Source organism: Balaenoptera borealis (genome assembly GCF_965194805.1).
Source record: "Balaenoptera borealis genome assembly, chromosome: 5".
NCBI lineage: Eukaryota > Metazoa > Chordata > Mammalia > Artiodactyla > Balaenopteridae > Balaenoptera > Balaenoptera borealis.
Window position 1 is genome coordinate 53,592,239 of NC_138862.1, and position 18,048 is coordinate 53,610,286.

General features: G+C 33.9%; 1 protein-coding gene across 1 annotated transcript in view; it reads right to left on the bottom strand.

Annotated features, from left to right (window-relative positions):
* The window catches only part of LOC309629284 (uncharacterized protein), a 1,158,831-nt gene that overhangs the window by 15,084 nt on the left and 1,125,699 nt on the right, over positions 1–18,048 (bottom strand). The gene's annotated exons all lie outside the window — the stretch shown is intronic.

Here is an 18,048-nt window from a genome sequence, read left to right on the forward strand (position 1 = left end):
GTCACTTCATTAGCATAATCTCAGAAGGTGTGATCAGAGGGGCCCATCATGAATAACAAAGATACTTCTATTACCAGGGAAATCCAATATTTAGAGGATCTGTCCCTGAAACCAAGGACAAGTATAATAAAGTAATAAAGTATAATAATTTCTTTATTATGCAACATTAGATAATATCTAGGAGAGGAATTGTATGTTCTACCTTACATGAAACTGACAAAATTTTTTCTAAAGTGGCTGTAAAATTTTTTCTTCTGATAAGCAGTACATGAGACTTCTCGTTCTTCATCTTTGCTATTACTTGGCACAGTCAGTCTTCTAAATTTAGCAGTTTTACTTGGTGTACAGTGGTATCACATAATGAATCTGATTTAAATTTTCCTAATGATTAATGATGTTAAGACCTTTTCATGAATTATTAGGTCTTCTCTGGTGAAATGTCTGTTAAAATTTTGCATATATTTTTAATTGGTAGTCTCTTTGGCAGTTTTTAAAAGATTTATTCTATATTTTTATTCATTTTTCATTTTAATCTTTTATAGAACAAATTTATTGAGGTGTAATTCACATACCATACAATTCACCACTCTGAAGTGTACAACTGAATGGTTTTAAGGATATTCAACGTTATGCAACCATCATTACTTTTATGGGTTGAATTGTGTCCCCCACAAATTCATATGTAGAAGTCCTAACCTCCAGTATCTCAGAATGTGACTTTATTTTGATATAGGGTCTTTGCAGAGATAACCAATTTGAAGTGAGGTAATTAGTGTGGGCTCTAATCTGACTTATGTCATTATAAAAAGGGGAATTTTGGACACAGAGATATTTATAGACGGAAGACGATATGAAGAGACCAAAAGAGGAGATGACCATCTACAAACCAAGGATACAGGCCTAAAACAGATCCTTCCCTCACAGTCCTCAGTAGAAACCAACTCTGCTGACACCTTGATCTCAGGATTGTCAGACAATAAATTTCCTGTTTAAGTCATCCACTGTGTGGTACTTGATTACAGCAACCCTAGCAAACTAAATACAACTATAATAACATTTATTACTCCCAAAAGAAATCATGTACCCATTAGTAGTCACTCCAGATTTCCTACAAAACCCCTTTGCCTCCAAACATAGGCAACCACTTTCTGTCTACTTTGTCTCTATAGATTTGTCGTGTGAAGTAATATCCCTTTGTGACTTGCATTTCCCTGAGGCCTGATAATGTTGACTGCCTCTTCATGTATTTATTTGCAATTTATAAATTGTCATTGAAGAAACATCTGTTGTACATTAAATTGCCTTATCTCTGATGAAAATTCATGGACCACATATATGTGGGGTTATTTCTATACTCTGTCTTCTGTTCTACTAACATATTTGTGTATCTCAATGCAACAACTGCAATGCTTTTCATTTTGTCTGAAAACAAAGTATTCTATAATATACTATTAAGTTAAGAAAATCCAAAGTACATATACAGTATGATGTGTAGTATAGTATGACATACAATATATGTACATGTAGAGAAAAAAGGTAAAAAGATCAGCACCAAAATATTTATGATACATATTTTCAAGTATTTATATTGCATACTTTTCCTTTTTTTTTGTTTTCTAAAATTTCCACAGAGACCATGTATTGATTCTATAATAAAAATAAACTATCGATGTTATAACAATAGCAAAATAGAACTAAATTAAGGGCCTAGAAATGAAGAGAACTTCAAAGATGGAATTTTCAGTGTAGAATACTGTGGGACATTTTTTCCCTGTTTATTCATCATATTTCTATGAATGGAAGCCTGAGATTGCATTTTTTTTTTTTATAGCAACAACACCTCATTACTTTGAGTTTACAGTCAACAAAAACTCCCAGATCTTTTCTCAGGAACTGCTTTCCAGCCCAAATTTTCTGCTTCTATTCTTTTTTATTACTGGAGAAAACTTTAAGCATCTTCTGTACAAAATGAACCATATTATAATTACCTGATAAAATAAAATCCAATTAAAATAAAACAATATATGCATTACATAGTTTAAAGAGCTGAATACAAACAATTTACCCCCACCCCAAGTACTACTCTATAGTGGCAACCACTTTCATATATTTTAGCTGATTCTTTAGATTTTGTCTCCATATTAAAACACACATTCACACACTTACATTGCTGTTTCTTGGTTTTTTAGTTTTAGGGATTATCTATAATGAAAGGTAAGATTCTAATATGGCACCCACGATTCCTGTCTCCTGGCATCCACACTTTTCTGAGACCCACCCTCCTTCCTCTAGAGTTTTCATTTAGGAGGGTTGTACAACTTGCTCTAACCAATAGAATATGACAAAGTTTAAAGACTATCACTCCTGTTACATTATATGGCAAGAGTGCAGGAATTTTTTTTTTGTAATTAAGTCCCTTATTCAGTTGCTTTTAAGTTATTCAAAAAAGAAATTATCCTGTGTGGGCCTGACCTAATCAGGAAAGCCTTTTAAAAGATGGTCTAGAGGTATGTGACTGGAAGCATCCCCCGGCCCCTTTGTACATATGTGTGCACGTGTGTTATTAGATTTGAAGAACTAAGCGGCCATGAATTCTGCCACTGCAAGAAAATGAATTCTACTAACAAACTGAGGGAACTACAATGTGGATCCTTTGAAAGTTGAGCCTGCAGCATAGCTAACAACTTGATTTCAGCTTTGGCAGACCCTGAGCAGACAGCCCAGCCAAGGGGTACCCTGACTTCTGACTCTCAGAAACTGTATGATAATAAATAAGAGTTATTGTAATTTTTGGTGCAGAAATTGGGTAAGTTATGCAGAAATAGTAGGTTTGGCAATTTCATACACAGCAACAAAAAGCTAGTATATCTGCTTACTTCCTGTTAGGAAATGGCTATCTTTCACCATTCATTCTCCCAACCACCAGTCTTTGCTCCCACCATCACATATATGCACACATCTAATCTTTCTATCCTCTGAATATAAATGTATACAAATTTTGGAAAAGGTCAGTATTTAGTGTTTATATAATATAGATTATAGTATTCCCAACTGAGCTGTGAAACATGTCTCTTTTAATAACTGTCATGTTTTTGCTGTTTTGTGGCCTACTTAACTTTGAATATTGTTTTTTTAAAAATTGTGTTCATAGGCTGATTTTGCTCAATTTCCAGAATTCTAATCACTTACCCCCAAAGGAATATTTATCTTACTCCATCCATTCCCTACCTTTAGGATTAGAACCTCATAGGTATTCTCCTAGAATGAGGATAAGCAGCAAACCTACTGGCATTTAGGGGGACCAAAGCTTAATTCTTATCTTTCATGATTTGCTTACAGGATAGATAACCTGGTACAAATTATTTTCAAATAGGAAAAACTACTCTATTCAGGTAACCTTGACTAATTTTGCCTCAGAGCATAGTCCCTCCCAGGTTAGTGAGTCTTTGCTTGTTTCTAGATTTAATCCTCTTCACTGGACTATGTTTCTGACAGTACCAGCATGTCTTGTGCCTAAGTCTGGCTTTGTTAAGACTAGGGTCAAAGTTGGATCTCTGTAGAACATTCAAAGACTTTTCTTTAAAAAGGGAATTATCATTTCTTCAAACTATTTTGGACATGACTGTGCCTGTTTGTTAACTTAAAACCTTAATAATTTTAAGAGACATAGAAAATTAAAATAAAATAAAATAACAGCGAACTCAGAGAGGGGCAGATAACTGTCAAATTGTATTCTCGCCCATTCACTTGGAGAAGTTTTCTCAAGGCAGAATGCCTCTGAAGGGTGGCACATTTTGATGTCCTTTGCTTCTTTTCACCCTGGCTAGTTAAGTTAGAATGCCTACTTACACACACGCACGCACACACACACAGTCTCTGGATCCCTGTTGTATACAAGGCATGAAATTATCTTAAAAGAAATATATAGTCCCTTACATCAGGAAACTTGCACAAGCCTCTTAGATAGCCTCATCCACCAGAAGGCAGACAGCAGGAGCAAGAAGAACTACAATCCTGTAGCCTGTGGAACAAAAACTACATTCACAGAAAGACAGACAAGATGAAAAGGCAGAGGGCTATATACCAGATGAAGGAACAAGATAAAACCCCAGAAAAACAACTAAATGAAATGGAGATAGGGAACCTTCCAGAAAAAGAATTCAGAATAATGATAGTGAAGATGATCCAGGACCTCGGAAAAACAATGGAGGCAAAGATCGAGAAGATGCAAGAAATGTATAACACAGATCTAGAAGAATTAAAGAACAAACAAACAGAAATGAACAATACAATAACTGAAATGAAAAATACACTAGAAGGACACAATAGCAGAATAACTGAGGCAGAAAAACAGATAAGTGACCTGGAAGACAGAATGGTGGAATTCACTGCTGTGGAACACAATAAAGAAAAAAGAATGAAAAGAAATGAAGACAGCCTAAGAGACCTCTGGGACAACATTAAACGCAACAACATTTGCATTATAGGGGTCCCAGAAGGAGAAGAGAGAGAGAAAGGACCAGAGAAAATATTTGAAGAGATTATAGTCGAAAACTTCCCTAACATAGGAAAGGAAATAGCCACCCAAGTCCAGGAAGTGCAGAGAGTCCCATACAGGATAAACCCAAGAAGAAACACACTGAGACACATAGTAATCAAATTGGCAAAAATTAAAGACAAAGAAAAATTACTGAAAGCAGCAAGGGAAAAATGACAAATAACATACAAGGGAACTCCCATAAGGTTAACAGCTGATTTCTCAGCAGAAACTCTACAAGCCAGAAGGGAGTGGCATGATATACTTAAAGTGATGAAAGGGAAGAACCTACAACCAAGATTACTCTATCCAGCAAGGATCTCATTCAGATTTGATGGAGAAATCAAAAGCTTTACAGACAAGCAAAAGCTAAGAGAATTCAGCACCACCAAACCAGCTCTACAACAAATGCTAAAGGAACTTCTCTAAGTGGGAAACACAAGAGAGGATAAGGACCTACAAAAACAAAACCCCCAAAATTAAGAAAATGGTAATAGGAACATACATATCGATAATTACCTTAAATGTGAATGGATTAAATGCTCCAACCAAAAGAAACAGCCTTGCTGAATGGATACAAAAACAAGACCCATATATATGCTGTCTACAAGAGACCCACTTCAGACCTAGGGACACATACAGACTGAAAGTGAGGGGATGGAAAAAGATATTCCATGCAAATGGAAATCAAAAGAAAGCTGGAGCAGCAATACTCATACCAGATAAAATAGACTTTAAAATAAAGAATGTTACAAGAGACACAGAAGGACACTACATAATGATCAAGGGATCAATCCAAGAAGAAGATATAACAATTATAAATATATATGCACCCAACATAGGAGAACCTCAATACATAAGGCAACTGCTAACAGCTCTAAAAGAGGAAATGGACAGTAACACAATAATAGTGGGGGATTTTAACACCTCACTTACACCAATGGACAGATCATCCAAACAGAAAATTAAAAAGGAAACACAAGCTTTAAATGACAGAATAGACCAGATAGATTTAATTGATATTTATAGGACACTCCATCCAAAACCAGGAGATTACACTTTCTTCTCCAGTGCACAAGGAATATTCTCCAGCATAGATCACATCTTGGGTCACATATCAAGCCTCAGTAAACTTAAGAAAATTGAAATCATATCAATCATATCAATTGACCACAATGCTATGAGATTAGAAATCAATTACAGGGAAAAAAACGTAAAAAACACAAACACATGGAGGCTAAACAATACGTTACTAAATAACCAAGAGATCATTGAAGAAATCAAAGAGGAAATCAGAAAATACCTAGAGACAAATGACAATGAAAACATGACAATCCAAAACGTATGGGATGCAGCAAAAGCAATTCTAAGAGGGGAGTTTATAGCTATACAAGCCTACTTCAGGACACAAGAAAAATCTCAAATAAACAATATAAACTTACACCTAAAGGAACTAGAGAAAGAAGAACAAACAAAACCCAAAGTTAGCAGAAGGAAAGAAATCGTAAAGATCAGAGCAGAAATAAATGAAATAGAAACAAAGAAAACAATAGCAAAAATCAATAAAACTAAAAGCTGGTTCTTTGAGAAGATAAACAAAATTGATAAGCCATTAGCCAGACTCATCAAGAAAAACAGGGAGAGGACTCAAACCAATAAAATTAGAAATGAAAAAGGAGAAGTTACAACGGACACCACAGAAATACAAAGCATCCTAAGAGACAACTACAAGCAACTCTATGCCAATAAAGTGGACAACCTGGAAGAAATGGACAAATTTTTAGAAAGGTATAACCTTCCAAAACTGAACCAGGAAGAAATAGAAAATATGAACAAACCAATCACAAGTAATGAAATTGAAACTGTGATTAAAAATCTTCCAACAAACAAAAGTCCAGGACCAGATGGCTTCACAGGTGAATTCTATCAAACATTTAGTGAAGCGCTAACACCCATCCTTCTCAAACTCTTCCAAAAATTTGCAGAGGAAGGAACACTCCCAAACTCATTCTATGAGGCCACCATCAACCTGATACCAAAACCAGACAAAGATACTACAAAAACAGAAAATTACAGACCAGTATCACTGATGAATATAGATGGAAAAATCCTCAACAAAATATTACAAATAGAATCCAACAACACATTGAAAGGATCATACACAATGATCAAGTGAGATTCATCCCAGGGATGCAGGGATTCTTCAATATATGCAAATCAATCAATGTGATACACCATATTAACAAATTGAAGAAAAAAAAACATATGATCATCTCAATACATGCAGAAAAAGCTTTGGAAAAATTTGAACACCCATTTATGATAAAAACCTTCCAAAAGTGGGCATAGAGGGAACCTACCTCAACATAATAAAGGCCATATACGACAAACCCACAGCAAACATCATTCTCAATGGTGAAAAACTGAAAGCATTTCCTCTAAGATCAGGAACAAGACAAGGATGTCCACTCTTGCCACTATTTTTCAACATAGTTTTGGAAGTCCTAGCCACGGCAATCAGAGAAGAAAAAGAAATAAAAGCAATACAAATTGGAAAAGAAGAAGTAAAACAGTTACTGTTTGCAGATGACATGATACTATACATAGAGAATCCTAAAGATGCCAGCAGAAAACTACTAGAGCTAATCAATGAATTTGGTAAAGTTGCAGGATACAAAATTAATGCACAGAAATCTCTTGCATTCTTATACACTAATGATGAAAAATCTGAAAGAGAAATTAAGGAAACACTCCCATTTACCATTGCAACAAAAAGAATAAAATACCTAGGAATAAACCTACCTAGGGAGACAAAAGACCTGTATGCAGAAAACTATAAGACACTGATGAAAGAAATTAAAGATGATCCCAACAGATGGAGAGATATACCATGTTCCGGGATTGGAAGAATCAATATTGTGAAAATGACTATACTACCCAAAGCAAGCTACAGAGTCAATGCAATCCCTATCAAATTATCAATGGCATTTTTTACAGAACTAGAACAAAAAGTCTTAAAATTTGTATAGAGACACAAAAGACCCTGAATAGCCAAAGCAGTCTTGAGGGAAAAAACCGGAGCTGGAAGACTCAGACTCCCAGACTTCAGACTATAATACAAGGCTACAGTAATCAAGACAGTATGGTACTGGCACAAAAACAGAAATATGGATCAGTGGAACAGGATAGAAAGCCCAGAGATAATCCCATGCACCTATGGTCAACTAAACTATGACAAAGGAGGCAAGGATATACAATGGAGAAAAGACAGTCTCTTCAATAAGTGGTGCTGGGAAAACTGGACAGCTACATGTAAAAGAATGAAATTAGAACACTCCTTAACAGCATACACAAAAATAAACTCAAAATGGATTAGAGACCTAAATGTAAGACCGGACACTATAAAACTCTTAGAGGAAAGCATAGGAAGAACACTCTTTGACATAAATTGTAGTAATATCTTTTGGGATCTGTCTCCTAGTAATGTAAATAAAAACAAAAATAAACAAATGGCACCTAATTAAACTTAAAAGCTTCTGCATAGCAAAGGAAACCATAAACAAAACAGAAAGACAACCTACAAAATGGGACAAAATATTTGCAAATGATGCGACCAACAAGCGATTAATTTCCAAAGTTTACAAATAGGTCATACAGCTCAATACCTCCCCCCCCCCAAAAAAGCAAACAACCTAATCAAAAAATGGTCAGAAGATCTAAATAGACATTTCCACAAAGAAGACATACAGATGGCCAAAAGGCACATGAAAAGATACTCAACATCACTAATTATCAGAGAAATGCAAATCAAAACTACATACAATGACGTATCACCTCACATCAGTCAGAATGTCCATCATTAAAAAGTCTACAAATAATAAATGCTAGAGAGGGTGGGGAGAAAAGGGAACCCTCCTACACTGTTGGTGGGAATGTAAATTGGTACAGCCACTATGGAGAAGTTTGCAGGTTCCTTAAAAAACTAAAAATAGAGCTACCATATGATCCTGCAATCCCACTCCTGGGCATATATCTGGAGAAAAACATAATTCAAAAAGACACATGCACCCCAATGTTCATTGCAGCACTGTTTACAATAGCCAAGACATGGAAGCAACATGAATGTCCATCGACAGATGAATGAATAAAGGAGGTGTGGTATATATATATATATATATATACAATAAAATATTAGCCATGAAAAAATTAATCTTCTCCAATTTAATTTTAAAGTTCATATTGTCATTCATTTTTTGGATAAATCTTTTACTCTTTTATTCATTTTTTGGATAAATCTTCATTTTTTGCATAAATCTTTTGGACATTAGAGTTTCCCCCTCCTCCTCAAATTTTGGGTATTACAACAATGGCATAGAAATGTAAATAGCCAAATCTTTGTGCATATCTGTGTTACTTCCTTAGAACAAATCCTCATAATAATACAATTATTAGGTCAATGGTTTTTGTACATTTAAAATTTAAAAAGCTTTAAAAGCTTTCCTAATCCTTGAGAAATTGATCTAAAAAATTATATCTCTACAGCAGGGTTGGTAATGAGCCTCATGCCACATCCTTGCCAGTACTATCATTTTTCTAAAAAACTTTATTTTTAAAATATTTGTCTTATTAATATTAATATTATTTTTCCATGTTTCCTGATTATTTTTGTACATGAGTGTCATTTTGTGAATGACCTATTCCTGTTCTTTCCATGTTTTTACAACAGTATGTATGATTTTTCTTATTAACTTTCAAACAACTTATATTTTAAGAGCAATAACAATTTCATCTTATATATTTAACTTTTTCACAATTAGTTGCATGCCTTTAAATTTTATTCTATTTGATGTAACAATTTTATTTTTATTTTTATGTAATCAAATATTTCCTTTTTGTTTTAATGCCATGTATAGAAAATATTTTTCTTACCCAATAACATATAAACACTTAGAAGTATTTTAATGGCTGTATTCTATTTTGTCATGTTTATGTGCTATGGAGTTGCATCACACATGGGGTTTAATTTGTAAAATCAACAATTTTTAGAAAGTAAGTCAAAAATTACCAAGAGTCAAATTTATTCCTGATCACTATTTCTTTGAATGAATACCAAAGGTAGTTGGGTTAAGTTCAGAATGTTCATAAGTCATATTCACCATACAAGATGACCCCACCAAGTGGTGAAGTGGGGGAAAGGGGGGCAGAATCCTCTCCCAAATAATATTTTCTCTGGGACCTAAACTTCTGAGGGAGGGCTACGTGTTGAGCTACACGAACATCACTTCTTAAATAATTTCTCTTTCTGTATTAAAATAAAAACTGATTTAAGTCTAAATAAAAGTGCATACAGTGGTATTTGAAACTAAGATGATTTATTTTCATGTTGTATTTAAGTTATTGTCAATTTTTCACTGTCGTATATAATGTTGTGACTTACAATTTTGTACACATTTCTCTTTATACCTTTACCATTCCTGAAAGTGGGTCAGAGTTTTGAAATATTCTTTAAGATCTTAAATAGTGTATGTCGGCCAACAGGTGTCCAGAAAGATTATAACAATTTACATTTATATGAGATGTTTGACAATTTGTCTTAAGGCAGATAGGATTTAGACCATTATAAATGGAAGAGAAAGCACTTTATGCTTAATGAGTAACATGAACAAAGACACTGAAATATGGCAATGCAGGAATATTCAGTGAAAGACAAGCCATCTGATGCATGTAAAGGGCTTTAACTGGTGATGGAATCTGGATTCATGTGCAAAATTGATACCTATTTTTCTGTTAATTCTCTATGACTTGATTGGTTACTTACTGCAGTTATAGTAGTTTTCATATTATGCTGTAAAAATCACAGAGACAAATTAATAGACTGTAAATTCCTTGTAGGCAGCCTGTCCTGTGTTAACAGTTGTTTCCAAATTACCTATTATGTGCCTGTCACGTAGTGGTGCTCAAAAGTATTTATTGAATGAATGAGTTGGTTTTCCATAAAAATAGGGGAAAAATTAAATGTTAACTCTGTCTTTTGCTTTTGATACTGAATTCCTGCAACACTGGTTGCCTATGTAATTGCTTTGGTAATTAATGACAAGCACAATGTCTTCTGGCATTTTTAAATGTTTTGAATTATTTCTATAACATTATTTAACTTTTCAAGTAATTGTGTTGTTTCCACATCTTAATTCTAAATATTTTGAGATCAAGAAGGATGTCTATTTTCTTTCAGCATCATTGGTTGTGATTAATAAATTGACTAATTGATAATTTAAATATATTCATAAAATGTATAAAGATAATATTCAAATGGAAGGCAAGAGATCACATGAAAAGTCTACATGAGGATACTAACCTGTTTGCATTTTTCTCTACATTTAGAACCACAAAAAATAAAAGGTCATGAAATTTACTGGCTGTGCCCATAGCTCTGTGGCTCTGTGACTTTGGATCTGTTTCTTTATATCTTTTGCTGTATATGAAAAATTGGGATAGTATTTGCTATTGCAAATATTAAATGAAATATTAAATGTCATATAGCACCTAGTAATAATTGAAATTTATTAAAAGCTCAAAAATAAGGTGGAAACTCTAAGCTTTCTATCCCAACCCACACCCCTGGAGTTCCCAGTGTTCCTAGGATGGACTCATTCTGACTTGTAGATATTGAGGCCATAAGAATATTTCCTTCAGATTGACTTATACCAGTAAAGCCGTAGTACCTATTATCTATATACATGTATTTAAATTTTCTGTAATTTTGTATATTTCACGGTGGCAGGGATCTAAGAAGGAGAATCGTTCCTCCTTTGCAGGCTATCCTGAAAGAAAACAAATGCATTTTGTTTGTTGAATAATTAAGTGGTTTGTGTGTGTGTTCCCCACACAGTACTGAGGACCACAAAATAAAATACCATAGGGAACTTAAATGACCTTGAGGCTAAGCTACAATTCTTTGGATTCTGAGTTCCTCCATTCTGAAATTCGGTATGTCTAGTTCATAGGCCTGTGTAACATTTAGTTTAAGTTTAGTGGTCACATAAATCTTAGTGGAATAAAGAAAATGGAAATGCAGGGGCTTGAATTCACAAGAGAGTTAATGTGCAGGTTATTTTTTGAGAAAAATGAAGACAGATTTTTATAGTGAGGATGTGGGCAGTGGACGAATAAAGTAGATGAAAAGGTGCCCTCTATGGCTTTTTTAATTGCTCTTACTCAAATCTTTAAGTAAATACCTCCAGAAATGGGTATTGATCCTTGCTTACTGAACAGAGTCAAAGACATTCATCAAAGAGCCATATAGAAGACTAATTTTTATTGCTATATAAACACAGAGTATCAGGAGTGGAAGACTTATTTCCATATTAGTGTTTGCCTTTGTATTTGAGATTAAGAAAATAGAAAAATATTTCCACTTTCCTTTGTATATAAAATGATATATCCTTGCACTTAAAAAGCCGTTTTGTCATTATTAAGGAATATATATATATATACACACACAAACGAACAATGTGCATACAGATATGATTATGTGTGGGCAAATATGTGAGCATGTGTATAGATACTGTGTTTATTATGTTAGTATTATATATTTTACTAATAGAAAAATACAGAAAAGGATAACTGAAATATTTTTTAGCTATCTTTTAGAACATGTGCGCATATTCTATTACGTTCTCATTTATTACTGTTTTTTTCCCTTTGACTTAGGTTGCTGGAGTTCCAGCTAGAATAAATTAGAATAGTTTAAGAAATTCTTGCTTCACATCTTTACCCAATAAACCAGCAGTCTCGTGAGTTTCCTTCCTCCAAGTTATCACTGCCCTCGGAACCCCTGAGATCTCATGGATACTCCCCTGTCTCCCGATCTGCTGTCAAGTCAAGACTGCCTTAGAAGGTTAAAAAAAACAGTGCAGAAGTAAACTGCAGATTGCCAGCTGCAGAGTTACATGCCTAATGATGCCAGAAAATTACAAGAATTAGCAATAAATCTACAATAAGCACACTAAGTACCCAGACAAAATGCTTTTGCATTTAGACGTTCATTCTAGAAAGGTGTCACACAACTCTTCCAAGACTCCTCATTAAATAAGCAGCAAGAAAGGTAAAAGAAACAAGTCACAGCAGGGGATCACTTAACAAGAAGATTTCACACTAGGAAAAGTGTTTAAATTCATGGCACTTGCACACTATTTATGCTGTACTTAAATTGTCGCTTTCTAAATTTATCATGATTTCTGTCTTATATCCTTATTTAAACTATTCAGATTAACCGGGACACTCTCCTTTTAGGACTTAAGGAATCTCCACCCTTCTCACAACTTTCAGGGTTTGTGTGCCCTTCTCTACTCCTCTGACCTTTTAGATTCTTCAACAAAGTAGTTTGCAGTTATAATATATAACAAAGAATATCATAGAAGTATGAATTGGGAAACAGGATGTCCCTTAATCTGCATACCTTCCATGGTTGCTGTGACAACATGACTCTTAAATTAGATTACTCTTATGAGAAAACCTTTGTCTAAGTTTTAATTATGACCCCACCAAGGCTCCTCCCAAATATGTGAGTAAAGGAAGAATTGGCAAAGGTAAGGATCCTTTTTCATAAAAAAGCTTATTATTTATTCTGCCATTATTTATTCTGCCATATATATTTAGTATGGAAAATATTGTTATAAAAGAAGTAAAAAAGTCGTATAGAGTATGACTTTTTAATGCATTTTTGTTAAGTCTTTTTCCCATTTTTCAAATTCAGTAAATTTTAGTTATAATAATTTTTTTCACTAACTTTAAGTTATAGTGCTTACTCCTGCTACCATAAGCTCTCTGTAAGCATTATTTGAGTCACTGACACTTTCAGCCTTTACCTTTGATAAATACTGCCATAGATGAATCCTTTAAAGTGTCACAATACACCTGTTGTTTGTCCCAAATCGTGCTCACCTTCTTTAGGAAATCATCTTCCTGCTTTAACTACCACAATCAGCTGGACAAATGGAGACAGCCATCTTTTGATACTTATCACTTCTCTGTTCATAGTGATTATTTTAGATAGGAAACCCATGCCGGTGTGGGCTACGGTAGGTTGGCATAGAAATGGGCACCTGCGTAAAGCTGGGCCATTGAGAACTATTCTTGAGAATTTTTTAGGAATTTTAAAAGAGAGCAATTCTGTTCCCATCTGGTAGAGTACATGGGAGGCTCTCAGGTTGCCATCAGTGACGTTTCCCCCTTCATGAAAGGATCTGCTCTGTAGAGAAAGAAAAAAAAGCAGACATGAGACCAAGCTAGTGCTGGCAGCATATCAGTTTTGTTCTTATTTTCACTGAAGCCCAGCCATGGTTATGTGTCTTCTAACACATGTTGCTTCCAGCCCAAATTTGTTTAAGTAGAATTTCTATTACCTGCAACCAAAAAAGTACTGGTGAATACAACATATGCAGCTCCTAATTTATCCAGGAATGTTAAAATATAGTATTTTAATTATAACTTATCAGCATTTGATATTTTCATTTAAATTTCCTTTGGTATTTTTATTTACTTGAACATTTTGTATGTTATTTGGTGCATGACTTTACTGTGAGTTGCATCCTTTAACACCCTTTACAGTACCATTATTATTTTTTCATTTAATGTTTTTTTTGCTTAACTTCAACCTTGTCAGAAATGCAAACTGTAACTTCTGCGTTCTTTTTTGTCTGATAAAATTGTGACACTTTTTTATTTTTGGCCACTCTGAGTCAGTTTATTTGGAGGAGTCTCTTGTGTAGTATTTAGAGTTGGAATTTGCTTTGAGATCAAATCTGAGATTATTTATTTTAATATAGCATTTTAGTTCATCTTCTGTTATTGATATGATAGAAATGTTTGCTCTCAGTTCTACCATATTATTTTTTGTGCCTTCCCATTTTAAGTCCACAAAACTCACCTGTGGTCTATTTGTTTTGCTTCTTGTACATGTGCAAGAACATGTGCGATGCATGCCAGACATTCAGGGGCATTTCTAATAAAGAAGATTTGCATTTTCTGTTATGTGGTTATCTTTTTATAAACACTTTAAGCTCCTCTTTCTTGAGAATTTATCTATTAATTCTCCTCTACAGACAAAACCGAAATTAGCATATTTCCTTTTCTTCTCTTCTTCCACTCTTTCTCCCACCATTTGGTTTTAGTCAGTGCATTATTTTTGTTAATGTTTGTTTAACTTTGTATATACTTAAATATACTTATATCTGTATTAATTTATTTTTATCTCTAAATAATATATTGGATAACTCCTCCAGCTCTTACATTTAGATAGCTTTTAGGCTATCTTTCATTAACACTTTAGGTTTCGGGGAAGGTTTTTGCTAATTGAATATAACTCAAACCCATGTAGTATGAGAATTAAACCTAAAATCAATCTATTAGTGTTTAAATCCCGTTTTCTCTTAAAATGGAGTGAGGAACAACAGAAACAAAAATAAGTGAACAAAAGAAACAAAAAATAAGTAAACAACTGAAAAAATTCCCTTCTTTAAAAACGAGATTGATAGTTCACATCTCTAAGAGAATGTAACTGATGAGTACTCTAAAAATTTTTCATAGTTAAATAAAAATGAATCAGAAACAGATCAACAAAGATGTCCCTATATTAGTTGAAAGTATTCAATAGGAGAAGAAATTCTAGAAGCAAAATAATTGTCTTGGATCTTTGGGTCATGAAGAATGGGTCTAAAATTTTTAAAGAAAGTCTAAATAGAATCCTTTATTATTTTTTTCTCAATTTTCTCTTCACCAAAAAGAAGAAAATAACAGTACCCATACCACATAGACTGTTACAAACTCTAAATGAAATAATTCAAGTAAAGCAGTTGATACAATTTCAGAGACATAGTAAGCACTTGATAAATGTTAATTGTTGCTGCTTACCTTTTTTTTAATAAAAACGCATAACTTAATGAGACTTCTATTAAAAAAAAAAAGGACATACATGGGGGGATGGGAGAGAATGGTGAGATTTGTGTATTACCCAGTAAATGCCTATAACAAGCTGCTCCCTAGACATTGCAGTCTTTAGCCAAAGCCTCATTTTAGGCAGATGTTCTCATTGTCTGTAGATCTTAAAATTTTCTACTTTTTTCACTCGTCATATCTCTCCTAGTATTCATCAAAGGTTTCTATTTCCTTGCATTTCATTTCCTAGAGGTCTCTCAGTATGGCTATCACATCTGTAGCAGTATAATAAAGGGTAGGCTTGGTTTGGAGCATTTCTCTTGTCATCAAATACACAGATACAATGGCATGGTCTTTTGGAAACAATGCCCTAATGCAGTTCTTTAGGATCATGTGGTTTACAAAAGGACCCACTGGGCAGTTGGGGTAAGTAGGAGTTGGTGTGGATGATCTGCAAATAAGCATAAGAAAGGATGGGTCTGGGCCTACCCTCCTCAATTTGATATGTTTCATATATTAGAGTTCATGCCATATCATGACACTAACTAAAAGCAGTAAATCAAATATTGGAGTTTAAAGTGACAGCAGGATAGGATAGCTGCTTTTCTGGAGGTGAGAATGTTGGGGTCTCTTAAAACAACATACATTGAACAGCATATACTCTGCCTACCTTTAGGACCATTTTCTGTTGTCATCAGTGCTTATAATAGTTATTCTAGGTCATTGAGACCACGTTATCTTCTGGGTCTCTCACTTTTATCTATTCTGTGAGATCCTCTATTATTTAAATACTTCTCAGCAAAAATTTAATCAATATATTAAATTATTCACATTCTGACTACGGGTATTCTGACCAAAGGGTATCAATATTCTGGTATAATATTTTTAACCTACTATCTCTCCAGACCCTTCTTATGTATCTAAATGTATAATAGATATACATAAAGGCTATGAAGTCATCCATAGACTTGACATAATTTATTGTTACCAAACATCATGATGAGTATAAAATTTGCTTCTTACAAGGGTCAAACATGTCTTCTATTGCAGATAGAGATACAGTCATCCTAAGTTTAAAACTAGGTTTTAGTTACACTTGGAATTAAAAAAGAAATGACTTGGTAAACTATCCTAATCATGATTGGTACTCATATGGCCTCAGACTGTTTTTAATAACAAGTCTGTTATGAATATATAATGACATGAAGCTGAATGTGTAGGGAAGTGGCATGTCCATAAATCTGTTTTAAATGACATCATTTTTGGTGCAGATGCCAGAGACAGCTATGAAACACTTTAAGCTGCAAGTACATTCCCCCAATATAGCTTGCCTGTCCGGTCATTTCATCTCAATTTACTTCAATTCCAGATCAAGGATATTTTGTTTGCTCATGCTATAAAATGTCATTTTTTAACTTCACACCCAAAAAAAGCAATATACAAAACTGAAGCATAAAAGGATATAAAAAAATTTCGGAGTATACGCACTTGTGTTGGCACATCAAAGAAAAAAGAAAGAATCAACATAAGACAACAGTTCTTTTAAATTTTAAAAATATTCATAGATCTGTACAAAACTATTGTTAGAATCTGGTTGGAATCCTTATAAATCTGAGTGGTAATATTATTCAGCCCTCTATGCCTGATTCTTATCCTTCTCCCTAAGCTTTATAATACAAAGATTCTAAGAATAATTTAAAAGTATACTGGAAGGACATAAAGAAACAGAAAGGCAAATAACAGAAGAAAACATATTTTAAATTAATGGGAAGGTAATTGTATATTTTCATAATTTCCTACAAATTTGATAAATTTGTAATCCAACACATAAAGGAAAGGTCTCAAATTATATAATAATATGTGTACACCCATGTGTGTTGAGGGTACACACACGTGCAGTGAACTCAGCTTGTCTATAGATTGAACTAATTACCATAGTTGAAGCTCTAGTGAAGCTGGAGTCTGTGATTTCCATCAATAGGCATGGATATAATTAACCAATAACTATGGAGGATGTGGTTCTACAAAGTAACGGATTTTTTTAGCATCTGCCAGAAACACATCTGTTGTGTTATATTTTATTGGCACACTATGATTAACAATCCAATACACTTTAAAATATTTGCATGAGATTTGACTTTTATATATTTACATACGTAGAGAATCACCATGATTTTCTCTCCCTTGCTTTGGAAAGTATTTCCTTTGCTCTAATCTATCCAATCGCTTATATCACCTTATCTATACACACCCATACTCTCCTCTACTCCCACCCCCATCTATCTTCTTTAGTATAATACATAACAAAACAAGCACAATAAAGACTTGTCAAAGGCATGCAGGTGTACATATGGCAGAGGGGCTCCTATTTCACTGCACATCACCATTCATTAATAATAAACACCAGGCTAGATTTTATAGATTTTGGGATCCCTCAAATTTGTAAGGGCTCATATGCACATTCAAAACTCTTTTGTGAACATCATCAGTCATTATTTATATTCGATATAACTGTCATCCTAAACAAAAACTTTCATTAGGAGTCTAATGTTCTGTGGGCGGTCTGACTCTTCTTC